The sequence below is a fragment of the Pseudophryne corroboree genome, chromosome 6, assembly GCF_028390025.1.
Source record: "Pseudophryne corroboree isolate aPseCor3 chromosome 6, aPseCor3.hap2, whole genome shotgun sequence".
NCBI classification, from domain to species: domain Eukaryota; kingdom Metazoa; phylum Chordata; class Amphibia; order Anura; family Myobatrachidae; genus Pseudophryne; species Pseudophryne corroboree.
Window position 1 is genome coordinate 28,898,246 of NC_086449.1, and position 15,105 is coordinate 28,913,350.

Here is a 15,105-nt window from a genome sequence, read left to right on the forward strand (position 1 = left end):
TCCAGTATGCTACACCGGTCTGTGTGCGGGAGTTACCCTTCCTCACTTCCGACCAGCAGTAGGATGCAGTGTGCTGTACAGCCGCCACAGCAGGAAGGCCCCTCAAGATGGCGGATCCAACAGGGTAGAGTCCAGACGCCTGGCCCACAAGGAGCTGCTAACAAAGGGGGCAGCTGGGGCAGTGCAGAAACAGTCACCAGGTGGGCAACCTAGCCCCACACAGCAGGGAGATGGCCATGTAGGGTAATGGGAGGCAATATGGGGAGCTGCTTTGATCATTCCTCCAAGGTCACGGTAGGTTCCACGTTGACTTCCCGGTTGGCACATGATGAAGTCCCCACGTGGAGGCGGCTTCTGGCAGCGGTGTGACACCCAGGTCAGTATAGAGATGTACAACAGAATACCGTTCCCTCTCTCCAGGCTTGGAAGAACCTACTGTCCTGACTTAGGTTCCGTGAAGTAAGCCGGAGAGGTATGGGGAGGAGCCCAATATCGGAATTAACTACAAGAACTATGAACTGGAATTCAATTTATTGAATGAGATAAATCACTGGATGTCCTTTGAAGAATAAGATTTGTTAAAAACTAATAATATTACTATTACTATGAATACACAGTATTACTCTCCAATCTTATAACAGTAGTACACGCCAAACAAAAAGTACAATTTTATTATACTGGACACTTGGGAAGAAATGTCGCTTCTCACAGCTATTTGAAACACCGGAAATAATAGTATAATAAGATCAAAGCACTTTTCTAAAGAATATAATTATTACAACATCTCAGAGAATGAAATCAAAGACTGGGGCAGATGTATTAACCTGGAGAAGGCATAAGGAAGTGATACACCAGTGATAAATGCAAGGTGATAAGACACCAGCCAATCAGCTCCAATATGTAAATGAACAGTTAGGAGCTGATTGGCTGGTGCGTATATAACCTTGCATTTATCACTGGTTTATTACTTCCTTATGCCGTCTCCAGGTTAATACATCTGCCCCACTGTACTTTATAAATTACATCAGCTGTCGGGATCCCAGCGGTCAGGATATCGATGCCAGAATCCCAACAGCCGACAATGCCGACAGCCGAAACCCCAGGACACGGGCTATTCCCACTCGTGGGTGCCCACGACACACATAGAGTGAGAATAGAAGCCTGCAAGGCACTGTTAGCACTCGCCAGTGGCGTAAGTTCGTCCCAGTTGCCCGGAGGCAAGATAAATATTGGTGCCCTCCTATTTCTTATATCAAGATAAGTGTGTGTGTGTGACAGCAGACACTTTACTGATGGAGCTATTTGCTCCTGTAGAGGAAGCATGAGAATTGTAACTATATAAAGTTACGTGGAATTGTCAGAGAAGTATCTTCATATAGTTAGAATTCTCATATTTCCTATACAGGAGCAAACCGCTTCATCAGTAAGGTGTCTGCTTCCAGTGTAATAAGTTGTGGGTTCTAATCCTGGGTGTGATACTTGTAAAATGTGTATCTACAGTATAATAAAGAGGGTGTGATTTGTAGTGTGCAGGGACCAGTGAGGAAGTCGGCCACTGAAAAGACAGCAACAGCTATCAATTAACTTAATTCAATGGTGTCACAGAATGGGAGGAGAGGTGCCCCCCTTCAGAGCAGGAGCCCGGCGGCAGATGACTCCGTTGCCTCCCAGAGTTCTGCCTCTGGCACTCGCCCTGCTGCCAGAATTCTGGTGGGCTGGATGTCCCTTTAAGGATCTTGACAGCTGGATTCAGGCCAGTAAATACTATGAATTCCATCTTTATCCTTAATTAAATGAGTTAGGGGGCAATTCAGACCTGATCGCTAGGCTGCTTTTTCGCACAGCGGGCGATCAGGTCTAAACTGCGCATGCATATGCACTGCAATGCACAGGTGCGTCGCATGGGTACAAAGCGGATCGCCGCTCAGCGATGGGTTTGTGCAAAGAATCCATTCACACGGGCGATCACAAGGATATTGACAGGAAGAGGGCGTTTGTGGGTGGCAACTGACCGTTTTCAGGGAGTGGTTGGAAAAACGCAGGCGTGTCCAGGCGTTTGCTGGGCGGGTGTCAATTCCGGTCCCGGACAGGCTGATGTGATCGCAGCGGCTGAGTAAGTCCTGGGCTACTCAGAGACTGCACAAGATCTGTTTGTACAGCTCTGCTACACATGCGGTCGTACACTTGCAAAGCGACAATACACTCCCCCTGTAGGTGACGGCTATCTGATCGCAGCAGTGCGCTCAGGTCTGAATTAGGCCCTTAGCCAATAACCCTAAAAACTGTTTTAAGATTGGATTCTATTTTGAATCCTGCTTTTACCATGCATGCAAGTATTGCCAGCAATTCGTTTATTATGTTCCTTACAGGCAGTGCACATAGGGGGTTATCCAGAGTTGTTAACAAACCAAAAAAGTTATCAATTGGGCAAAACCATGCTGCACTGCAGGCGGGGCATATGTAACATGTGCAGAGAGAGATAGATTTGGGTGGGGTGTGTTCAAACTGAAATCTAAATTGCAGTGTAAAAATAAGGCAGCCAGTATTTACCCTGCACAAAAACAAAATAACCCACCCAAATCTAACTCTCTCTGCACATGTTACATCTGCCCCACCTGCACTGCAGCATGGCTTTACCCAATTGCTTACTTTTTTGGTTTGTTGTAATGGGTTGGGGGTTTGGAATCCGCACTGGTTCAGATTGTGATTGAGTGATAGCAGTTTATAAGCAAATTTTTATCTGCCGTAGGAGGCAGAAATCATATTAATAACCAACGTAAAACTACCAATTCACCTGGCTGGCTTGTATAGGTAGTGTGGGGTTGGCGGTGCTCCCGGACATAAGTTCAGAACAAACTTTGAAAAAGGGGTTTTTTTGCAAAGAAGCAAATATAAAGACTGTTTGGATGTCTTTCTGGGGCACACTTTTGATAAATTGATTTAAAGAGGATAGTGTAATGAAATGTGATTATAAAGATAAAACTTAACTTTTATTTCACGTCAGACGATAAAAAAAGGGGGGAAAAAACAAATTAGATAAATGATGCTGTATATATCAGCAAGATAGATAAAAAGAGTATTAAATCACAAATTGACGATATGTAACTCTCTTAATGTAAAGTAGGTGGCAGAAAGTTTGTCCGCACACCCACTGAAACAAGCGAGTATTGATGTATGAATTGAATCAAAAGCGAATTTTTTTTTAGTAAATCCTGTGTTCTCTATGGATTTATGAGTTTTTATACTTCAGTATATTCATATGAGAAAAACAGGAAAAAACCGGCTTTAACGACTCCAGACTCCTTCTGATAGGTAACCCAGATATTCGTGCTGCAAAGACCAATGGCAATAGAAATGCCCGTGAATGAAAGATATATACACAGGAGGTGTGTTCCTTGATACTACGGTACCCAGTATTCCCAGAGGGTCACCCTTTCTGGTACTGACCGGGCCCAATGCTGCTTAGCTTCCAAGATCAGACGGGATCGGGCATATCCAGCATGGTATGACTGTAGATAGTCAAGTAAATACCTATCTGCGTAAGGAAAAAACCAATTGCTTAATAGGTTTGGGCTGGTCAGTAAAGGAATAGCGAAAAATTAAACCCAGATACTAAAAAGTATCTAGGCACTGTGTCCCAAAATTTGGGTGAGACAGTATGCAACCAAGTGCAGAGGGAATATTCACATATGTATAGTATCAAACAAATGAAGCATAGGACAGCCAGTATCCTAATATTGACACTGGTGCCGTTTGTTCGCTCAAAGTGTAGCATTCAAAATATAACCGTATCAATAGTGGTGGTTTGTGGGGAAAACCATGAGAAAGACACACATATCTGTGAAGCAAAAAGTCCTCAAAGAGGGCAGAACAAATTCTGCATGCTCACTGTTCTCAATTAAATTGAGTTTCCTTATTCATAAAGCAAAAAAGGCTTACACATAAATATATGCACATCTAAATATTCTAATGATTGAGAATTCAGTCACTAGTAATTGAGGGAATCAGTCAGTCTGAATTTAGATACAATCAGAATAAATAAATTGCTGACTGCTTTGCAGAAATGATATATGTTACCACATAAAAAGCATAATGATACCCATAACGTTCAGCACACAAGAAAGATACCACAATATAATCATTAATCAATTTGCAATGAGAAATTATTTTACACACATAACCCCATATTTGTCATAATTAATGCAGTGCAGATTAAGTGTGTAGACCTCCCTGTAAATTTGTTCAGTTTCTCCAAAACACTGTCCTGATTTGGCTGTTTGAAAGGGATAATGCATTGCATTGCCATCTGTTTATAGATCTCTGAAATGGTTAAATACCTGGACTATATAGAGAAAATCTGGAGAGACAGCCACGGATAACTGTTTGGAGTCAGGGCTTGTTGCTATAGCAACCTATCCTGTCCGTGCCATGAACACGGAGCGGAGAATACTCATCCCCTGTGACTAGTAAAAGCACAGAGGGATGAGGTGCCTGTCACAAATTACAGGGGGTGGTGGTAACGGGTACTTGCAGTGTGCTGTGAGGGAGTCCGCCCGCCGGAGCTCCGTGACGGAGATCCCGGAAGTCGAACGCCGGACCGGAAGTGACGCGCGTTTCGCTGGGAGGAGCTTGTTCACCTGATCGTCTTTTTTGGTTTGTTAACTCTGAATAAACCCCATAGCATAGATACTTGGTGCTGTCTCTGTTGCCTAGTGGGGTGGAGAGGGGATGTTCCTTTCAGTGGGTAGGACAACACGATCCCCCTACCATTAGGGTTTGTACACTGTTAATACACTCTGTGAACTAGGGCTTAGTCAGGGCTGTGCTGGGTGGTTCATTCTAAACCTGACTCAGATAATGGGTCAGCGAGCCTATAACGGAGGCTGTCACTAAATGTGAAGGGGGTGTTGCTGTGACACAGACCCGCTTGTATACCGTTTTTGTGCATATTCTGCACTTTTATATGACCAGTCTCTATTTTGTCACGATCCGGGTATCTGGACGCCATTACTTACCCTTCAGATGCCTCCTAAGGCTGGCTCAGCGTTCCAGGACCGGATCCCATCTGTTATACTGATGTCCACATTCCTGCCTCCTCTTCTGTCACTCTGAGACGCGGTCACCGCAACGCCTGTTACATCCGGAATGGCGTCTCCCGCGGCCTCCGCCGCTGTTCCTGAGTTTCTACATGCAGAATGTCAGAGTGGTGATTACGTCAGCCGCGGCCTCCGCTGTGTCCGCGTGGTTAAATGTGCACTTATCAGTCTGGCGTCTCCTGTGGCCGGCGCCGCCATTACTGTTTTAATTCCCAAATGGATTACAAACCAAACTTCCCTCCAAGTGTCTGCATGGGCGCAGCCATCTTGGATTCTGTCATCTGTTCATTTCCACCAATCTGCTGTTTGCAATGTTAATCTGCATAATTGCCTAGCCAATCCCTTTCTTGCTGCAGGTATAAGTAATCTGTGCCTGAGCAAGGAAGGCGTCAGTGCTTTGGTTGTCAAACCTAGTTCCAGTTTGTCTCTCTCCTGTGGTTGTTTTCCAGGTTCCAGCTCCTATTTCCAAACCTCCACTAAAGAGATCCGCTCCAGCCTTCCACCTGCGGTGTAGCCTGACTCTCCTATCCATTTGGACTCATCTGCTTCCAGCCACAGATTCACCTGCTTACAGCATCCAGCTTCCAGCAGAGGTCAGCTCTTCTTAAAGCGCCGGTACCCTTTTCTGCAGATTACCATTCACCTTTGGTATTATTATTTCACCGCTCTCTAGCTCCACACATCATTCCATATTTCATCGCTCTCAAGCTACATTCTATTATTTAACTGGTTCCAGCCAGTATTCACTCCGTGTCAACATCAGTCTGGTTTCTGCCAGTATCCACAGCAGCCGTTTTACCCACAGCAGCCCAGCTTTTCCTGGAACACCAGCTGGTACGATCCTGGGCTATTTCCATTGCTACAGTCGGGCCTGGTAAGGACTTTCCACCTAGAAGATTATTAAGAACTATCTCATACTACCAGAGCCCTGTGGTCCTTGCCACCCTGTAGTACCCAGGAACTGTATTATTTCCCTGCTGAGTTTTATGTTTTCTTATTTGCTGCTGTGTTACGGAGTATGTCATAATAAACATCATTGACTTTTATCCTGTTTGTCGTGGTCACGCCTTCGGGCAGTTATTCTACATGTTACTTACATGTCTATGGGTCTGATACAACCTCCCAGGTTCCGTTACATCTCAGCCCCTACAACTGAGGCTGCTTCCCGTCAGCTCAGGCCCTCAGTTGTGACATATTTGCTGTGATAAACTCTAAAAGTGGGATCCTGTGTTTACTCCTCTGGGCTTTACCCTCAGCTGGCGCCCACCACGAGCCGTATATGAGGGTGGGAGCCACCTCAGGGCTGTCCTTCATGGGGAGAGAGCCACCAAATAGCACTGATGGAGCCTGTCAGTGCTGCAGTACTTCACAGCGCAACTTGCCTGCTCCCTCAGGAGATATCCTGACAGGACGAATGAGGGGGCGTGTCATGTACCACCCAAAGGGCGTATCTAGCTCCACCTATGGGCATATCTATTACCACTCAGGGGTGTGTCCTGCAGCAGAGCTGCTGGGTTTAGTACCTGTGTGGTTCCCAGTGCAGGGGTACCAGCAATATGGAAGGATTGTGGGCAAGGTGAGGTCACTTAATTTCATTTAAAAATCACCCTTTGCTTCCTCCTGTAATGACCCTGGTAACTAGGGTGGCCAATCCTGGGCTATTTTTACAATCCCGGGATCCCTGGGATTGGCATTTCCCCATGTGTGGCCACCCCCTCGCCCCGCCCGCACACAAAACTCAGCATACACCGGGGGCAGAAAGGTAGGACACTTCATCTGCTCTCTCCCGCCGGCTCCCAGCAGCGTGTGACGGCGCAGCGTGACCTCTCACGCTGCGCTGGTGAGCTGGAAGATGTAATCCCCCCCCGGTATCCCCCCAGCAGACTGAAAATTACCTGTAACAATACCTGAACCTATCTGGTAATAGAATTTCAGAGAAATGGCTCCCAGGTAAGCTAGCCCTCTGTCTAGATGCGTTTTGTATGAGCCTTTATCATGAGGCCTTACGGTCAGTGGTGCAAGTAGAAAAAATGTCTTACAGGTACTGTGTGCACGCGCCAAAAAATGGGTGTGGCCAAATGCCATATGGGTGTGGCCAATGAAAATGTGGGCGTGATACACATATGGGGGAGGGGCAGATACACATATGACCCCCACAGTGCCAGATACACGTTGCCCCACAGTGCCAGATACACGAATGCCCCACAGTGCCAGATATACATTGCCCCCACAGTGCCAGATATACATTGCCCCCCACAGTGCCAGATATACATTGCCCCCAACAGTGCTACATATACATTGCCCCCAACAGTGCCAGATACACGAATGCCCCACAGTGCCAGATACACGAATGCCCCACAGTGCCAGATATACATTGCCCCCCAGTGCCAGATATACATTGCCCCCACAGTGCCAGATATACATTGCCCCCACAGTGCTTGCCCCCCACAGTGCCAGATATACATTGCCCCCACAGTGCCAGATATACATTGCCCCCAACAGTGCCAGATATACATTGCCCCCCACAGTGCCAGATATACATTGCCCCCTACAGTGCCACATATACATTGCCCCCCCACAGTGCCAGATATACATTGCCCCCAACAGTGCCAGATATACATTGCCCCCAACAGTGCCAGATACACGAATGCCCCACAGTGCCAGATATACATTGCCCCCCACAGTGCCACATATACATTGCCCCCAACAGTGCCACATATACATTGCCCCCAACAGTGCCACATATACATTGCCCCCCACAGTGCCAGATATACATTGCCGCCAACAGTGCCAGATATACATTGCCCCCCACAGTGCCAGATATACATTGCCCCCCACAGTGCTGCATATACATTGCCCCCAACAGTGCCACATATACATTGCCCCCAACAGTGCCACATATACATTGCCCCCAACAGTGCCACATATACATTGCCCCCCACAGTGCCACATATACATTGCCCCCCACAGTGCCACATATACATTGCCCCCAACAGTGCCACATATACATTGCCCTCAACAGTGCCAGATATACATTGCACCCAACAGTGCCAGATATACATTGCCCCAACAGTGCCACATATACATTGCCCCCAACAGTGCCACATATACATTGCCCCCAACAGTGCCACATATACATTGCCCCCAACAGTGTCACATATACATTGACCCCCACAGTGCCAGATATACATTGCCCCCCACAGTGCCACATATACATTGCCCCCAACAGTGCCACATATACATTGACCCCCACAGTGCCCCCCCCCCTGCTCACTGCTGCTGCTGTCTTGTCTCCCGTGTGTGAGGGGCGGAGAGCGCAGCCTGCGCCTCTCCTTCCCCTCAGTCTCCGGCGGGTGAGTTCAATTCAGCGCCGATCCGTGAGCCAATCAAAGCTCCGCAAGCTCTGATTGGCTCACGGGCGGCGCTGATTTGAACGAAGACATTGAGGGGCAGGAGAGGCGCAGGCTGCGCTCTCCTCCCCTCACATCAGCGGTAGCTAGCGGCGGCCCGTCGGTGTGGGTACAGCGTACCCACGGCAAAATTCTTAAGGGTGCGCCGTACCCACCCATACCCGCATACTTGCACCGCTGCTTACTGTAGACAAATCACATGGCCCTATGTGGGCACTGCTATTATGTAGAGTTAGGACTGCTTATATCGGAGAAGCCTTGGCGTGGCTCAGCAGCTAAACATGTCTTTGCAAACGCATGAGACCAATTTCTCTGAAATTCTATTACCAGATAGGTTCAAGTATTGTTACAGGTAATAGTCAGTGTGCTGGGGGGATACCAGGTGGGGGGGGGAGCACCCCCGCTCTCTGTGCTGTTTGTCTGTGAGCCCTCCCCTTATCTAGCACCTGACATATAATTATCTCCAGGAATGATTGAGCAGCACTCGGCACTAAAGGGTCTATTTACTAAGCCTTGGATGGAGATAAAGTCGCTGGAGATAAAGTACCAGCCAATCAGCTCCTAACTGCCATGTCACAGGCTGGGTTTGAAAAATGACAGTTAGGAGCTGATTGGCTGGGACTTTTGCCCTTATTTATCAATGAGTGATACATTTCCTTGTGAGTGATACATTTCACCAGCCAATCGGCTTCTAACTGTCATTTTTCAAACACAGCCTGCAACATGGCAGCTAGGAGCTGATTGGCTGGTGCAATTTATCACTCACAGTGAAATGTATCACTCATTGATAAATAAGGGCATTTATCTCCAGTGACTTTATCTCCATCCAAGGCTTAGTAAATAGCACCCCCCCCCCCCCCCCCAGTTTCTTCCCTTTCTCCTGCCCCATCCCAGCCACCGCAGACCCCATGATGCAGTTCTGGTTTACTTAAATCCGTTACATTTTAACAGGCCGCTGTGAGGGGAGAAGAGGCCGCCACTGCAGCTGACACTGACACTGCCGACACGCACGCTGGCCACCGCTTAGGCTAAACACTAGAAGAAACAGAATAATTCCAGGCACACAGCAGTATTGGCTTATACAGCAGCTGCTTAAAGGGGTGCCAGCCCCAATAAATGGTAACCACAAAACACAGACTTTAAGCAGCGCGGACAGTCGCATAAAAAAGTTAAATTCAATTCAGCTCTATTATTTAAGTAGATATAGCCATTTATTTAAACATTAAAAAACCCATAAATGTACTAAACAGATGTAAAACGCTGGCACCTGGACAAGATTAATCTATAAAAAAAATAGAAAAAGTTGCAGTGCAACATGTAACGTATTCCCAGCCATCAAAACAGTTGTATGCTACATGGCTGCAACCAATTAACACATTTGTGAGCACTGCAAGTTATACAAATATGGCCCTCATTCCGAGTTGATCGGTCGGTATTTTTCATCGCATCGCAATGAAAATCCGCTTAGTACGCATGCGCAATATTCGCACTGCGACTGCGCCAAGTAATTTTACAATGAAGATAGTATTTTTACTCACGGCTTTTTCATCGCTCCGGCGATCGTAATGTGATTGACAGGAAATGGGTGTTACTGGGCGGAAACACGGCGTTTTATGGGCGTGTGGATGAAAACGCTACCGTTTCCGGAAAAAACGCAGGAGTGGCTGGAGAAACGGGGGAGTGTCTGGGCGAACGCTGGGTGTGTTTGTGACGTCAACCAGGAACGACAAGCACTGAACTGATCGCACAGGCAGAGTAAGTCTGGAGCTACTCTGAAACTGCTAAGTAGTTAGTAATCGCAATATTGCGAATACATCGGTCGCAATTTTAAGAAGCTAAGATTCACTCCCAGTAGGCGGCGGCTTAGCGTGTGTAACTCTGCTACATTCGCCTTGCGACCGATCAACTCGGAATGAGGGCCAATAGACGGTCTAATCAGGTTCACTTGAATAAAAAAGTGTCTTTGAAAGTCCAACCAATAGTCCGGATAAGTAGAACTATGGGGGTCATTCAGACATGGTCGTAGCCGTGCAAAATTTTGCACGGCTACTAATAGTTACTCAGACATGCGGGAGGAACGCCCAGCACAGGGCTAGTCTGCCCCCATGTCAGTGCCCCCCCGCACAAGTAAAAAAGCATCGCATGACGGCGGTGCTTTTGTTCCCGAAGAGTAGCTCCCTACCTGCGCAGCTCCTGCACGCCGTCAGGGAGCTACACGTCATTCTCCGGGTCGCAGCAGCTGCGTGTGATGTCACGCAGCTGCCGCGGCCCGCCCCCCGCACGGTCCAGGCACACCTGCGTTGCCCAGACCGCGCCGCCGGCCCGCCCTCTCCCACCCAGCGAACGTGGGCTGAGTTGCCGATCGCATCTCTGGCGGCGCACTGCGGCGCATGCGCAGTTCAGACCTGATTGGCTGCTGTGCAAATTTGTTAGCAGTTGGGCAAAACCAGGGCCCTCATTCCAAGTTGATCGCACGTAGCAACTGTTTGCTGCCCGTGCGATCAACTTGACGCCGCCTATGGGGGAGTGTATATCTGCATAGCAGGGCTGCGATCGCTTGTGCAGCCCAGCTATGCTAAAAAAGTTTCCTGCAAAACAAGACCAGGGTCAGAACTACTTACCTGTGCGACGGATCCAGCAACGAAGGTCCCGGGATTGACGTCAGACATCCGCCCTCCAAACGCCTGGATATGCCTGCGTTCGCCTCACCACGCCTGAAAAACGGCTCCCGCCTATCAGTCTTCATGCGATCGCCGCTGCGATCACTTTCTGCGCTGGCGGCATCGCTGCCCGGTGAGCAACGTCGCGCGTGCGCATTGCGTGCACCGCGCAACCGCAGTCCTGACCCATTTGCACCGCAGCGAAGAACTGCTGCATGCGAACGGGTCGGAATTAGCCCCCATGTGCACTGCAGGTGGGGCAGATGTAACATGTGCAGAGAGAGTTAGATTTGGGTGGGGTGTGTTCAAACTGAAATCTGAATTGCAGTGTAAAAATAAAGCAGCCAGTATTTACCCTGCACAGAAACAATATAACCCACCCAAATCTAACTCTCTCTGCACATGTTATATCTGCCCCACCTGCAGTGCACATGGTTTTACTAACAAATGTGCAGCCGCAATCAGGTCTGAATTAGAACCCATATAAAAGAGTGCAGTAAACAATTAGAGAAGAGGGCTGTGACCCTTGTCCAATGAAGTTCTCCTTAAAAATAGAAATTTGCCAGAAGCACTGCACATTAATTTCAATAGTGGCCAGGTTGGGTATGGGATCCCGGCAATCATCGTACTGACACATTTTGGTACTGTAACCCTTACCCTGCACCTAACCTACCCTTCCTGCAGCCTAATACTACCCCCCCCCCCACACACACACACAGCCATACCTTCCTATCCACCTGTCCCGCAGCTTAAACCCTAACAGCCTAACTAACCTCGCCTTCCCACAGCCTAACCCATTCCACCCAGTGTGACAAGTCTCCCTGTTTAGCCCAGGGACGTGCAGTCAGGGGAGGCAGTGCCTCACCTGTCATTACTGATTAAAATAATATAAAGAAGATACTTATGACACATATTCTGTGTCATAAGTATTTGCTTTATATTATCCTAACCATTACTCCTGTGTAAAATGTGTTTGGGAGGCACCGATTGTGGTGCCTCCCTGTCAGATAGGGAAAGATATGGGAGTGGGGGGCGGGCGCGGGCAGGGCCTACCAATGGGCATTAAAAGCCCAGTGAAAAAACATGGGAAAGCGGCACCTCTAGACACCATTAGAGGTGCCGCTTTCACACAGGGACGTGCTTTCAACCCATGAAAGCACGCCCCTATCAGTGAGGCCACGGTGATTGGCCAGCGGATCTGTCACTGGATCCGCTGTTAATAACTGTTGTGGGCGCGGCGGAGGTGAGGGCGTTGGCGGGGGTGCAGGCGGCAGTGGTGCGGGCGGCGTGGGTGCCGGCGGCAGTGCAGAGTTCGGCAGCGGAACGGTACCAATTTAAAAAATGGCGCCTCTGCGTCATTTTTTAAATTCAAGATGGCCGCCGCGAGCCAATCACGGCTCGCTGTGTCATCGCCCCGTCCCCTCCGGCTGACTTATATAAGTCAGCGCAAGGGAGCGTCTGTCAGTCCGACGGCGGAGGAGGAGCGGAGAAGAGCTCCTGAATGTAGAAGTGGAAGTCCTGGATGGGCGGCAGCTATGCAAAAGAGCTTAGCAGCCGCCGCCCACCAGGTGAAGACGCTGGAAGCCCTGGGGAAGGCGGCGGCCATGCAAAAGAGCTTTAAGGCCGCCACCTCCCAGGTGAAGACGCCAGAGGAAGATACTGAAAGCCCTGGGGAGGTGGCGCCCCCCCAGGTGAAGACGCCGGAAGCCCTGGGGAGGTGGCGGCCATGCAAAAGAGCTTAAAGGCCGCCGCCCCCAGGTGAAGACCCTGTGCAATAAAACTTATTTTTTAAGACTGTGTGGTGTTTTTATTTTTTATATTTTCTTTACAGGTGGACAACAGGTGCCAGCAGGCCATTTATATCCGGGCATGCTGGCACTTGTGGTTCTCCAAGTGCCAGCATGCTGGGGCAGGCTTGCTGGGACCTGTAGGCCACCTGTAAAGAACAATTTTAACAATGAACCCCACACCCACCGCCACCAGGGGTGCGGGGCATAGCCCAGGGCTGGTTGTTGCTCGGGAGGGGGACTCCATTTTTATTTTTTGGGGTCCCCACTTCCGAGGAATTCCAGCACTGGGCTGACTAGTTTGGGGGGGGGGCAGATTAATGCTATGGCAGGGGGACCCCCATACCGAGTGTCTACCCTGCTATGGCATTATCCCCACTGGCTGGTTCTGCCTGGTGCTGGTTTCACCAATGTAGGGGGGGGGGGGGGGGGGGGAGCTACACTTTTTTCCCCCCACTCTATGGGGGGCAGGGGATGTTAGCGGCTGTGGAGTCCCGCAAAGAGTGACTGAGAGTGGTGCATGCAGACCTGCAGACCCAGGAAGCTAGTGTAAATATCTCTATCTATTAGCTATATGTAATAATACAAGCTGCTGCAGCTACGGTCTTTGCTAAATCCTAGTAGGCTAAAGTACCTCTGGCTTCTGTACCATGTGACATGCGCCGGCAGGGGGAGGAGCGTGGTCGGTGGGATAGCACTGTCACTAACCACACCACCATTGCCTTTAGTGACCAGGTAGTGAAGTGGAGCAAGGCATGGCATGTGGGCTCCCATGTTCGGACCTTGCTCCTCCGCCTGTTGTCGCATGTCACGTGCTTGTGACGTCAGGGGTCCTTTATCCTGTTAGGAATTAGACCTAACCTTGCTGCTACTGCTAATTTCCCAATAGGGTGAGTGCACGCTGCAGAAGCGCTGTAAAAAATAGGGGCGTGGCTTCATGGGATAGGGGCGTGGTCACAGATATGCCCCCTGTAGCTGTGCCCTCAGTAGTTGTGCCCCCAGTAGCTGTGCCCCCTGTAGCTGTTCCCTCAATTATGACCTCTAGTGTCTATGGCCGCTCCCACAATGCCGAGCGGTGGGCGATGACGTCATCGCGCACCGCACGGACTTATGGGAAAGGTCCTCTCCACAAAGGGAAAATAAGATTTTACTTACCGATAAATCTATTTCTCGTAGTCCGTAGTGGATGCTGGGGACTCCGTCAGGACCATGGGGATATAGCGGCTCCGCAGGAGACAGGGCACAATAATAAAAGCTTTAGGATCAGGTGGTGTGCACTGGCTCCTCCCCCTATGACCCTCCTCCAAGCCTCAGTTAGGATACTGTGCCCGGACGAGCGTGCATAATAAGCCACACCAATCACACCGTACAACCTGTGATCTGAACCCAGTTAACAGTATGATACCAACGAAGGAGCCTCTGAAAAGATGGCTCACAACAAGAATAACCCGATTTTTGTAACAATAACTATGTACAAGTATTGCAGACAATCCGCACTTGGGATGGGCGCCCAGCATCCACTACGGACTACGAGAAATAGATTTATCGGTAAGTAAAATCTTATTTTCTCTGACGTCCTAGTGGATGCTGGGGACTCCGTCAGGACCATGGGGATTATACCAAAGCTCCCAAACGGGCGGGAGAGTGCGGATGACCCTGCAGCACCGAATGAGAGAACTCCATGTCCTCCTCAGCCAGGGTATCAAATTTGTAGAATTTAGCAAACGTGTTTTCCCCTGACCAAGTAACTGCTCGGCAAAGTTGTAAAGCCGAGACCCCTCGGGCAGTCGCCCAAGATGAGCCCCCTTCCTTTTGGAATGGGCTTTTACCGATTTTGGCTGTGGCAGGCCTGCCACAGAATGTGTAAACTGAATTGTATTACAAATCCAGCGAGCAATCGTCTGCTTAGAAGCAGGAGCACCCATCTTGTTGGGTGCATACAGGCTAAACAGCGAGTCAGATTTTCTGACTCCAGCCTTCCTGGAAACATATTTTTCAGGGCCCTGACAACGTCAAGTAACTTGGAGTCCTCCAAGTCCCTAGTACCCGCAGGTACAATAGGTTGGTTCATGTGAAAAACAGAAAACACCTTAAGGAGAAATTGAGGACGAGTCCTCAATTCTGCCCTGTCAGAATGAAAAATTAAGTAAGG

General features: G+C 49.1%; 1 pseudogene; it reads right to left on the reverse strand.

The window, feature by feature from the left end:
* Positions 1 to 3,398: 3,398 nt before the first annotated feature.
* Positions 3,399 to 3,517, reverse strand: LOC134937839 (5S ribosomal RNA; annotated as a pseudogene).
* Positions 3,518 to 15,105: the final 11,588 nt, after the last annotated feature.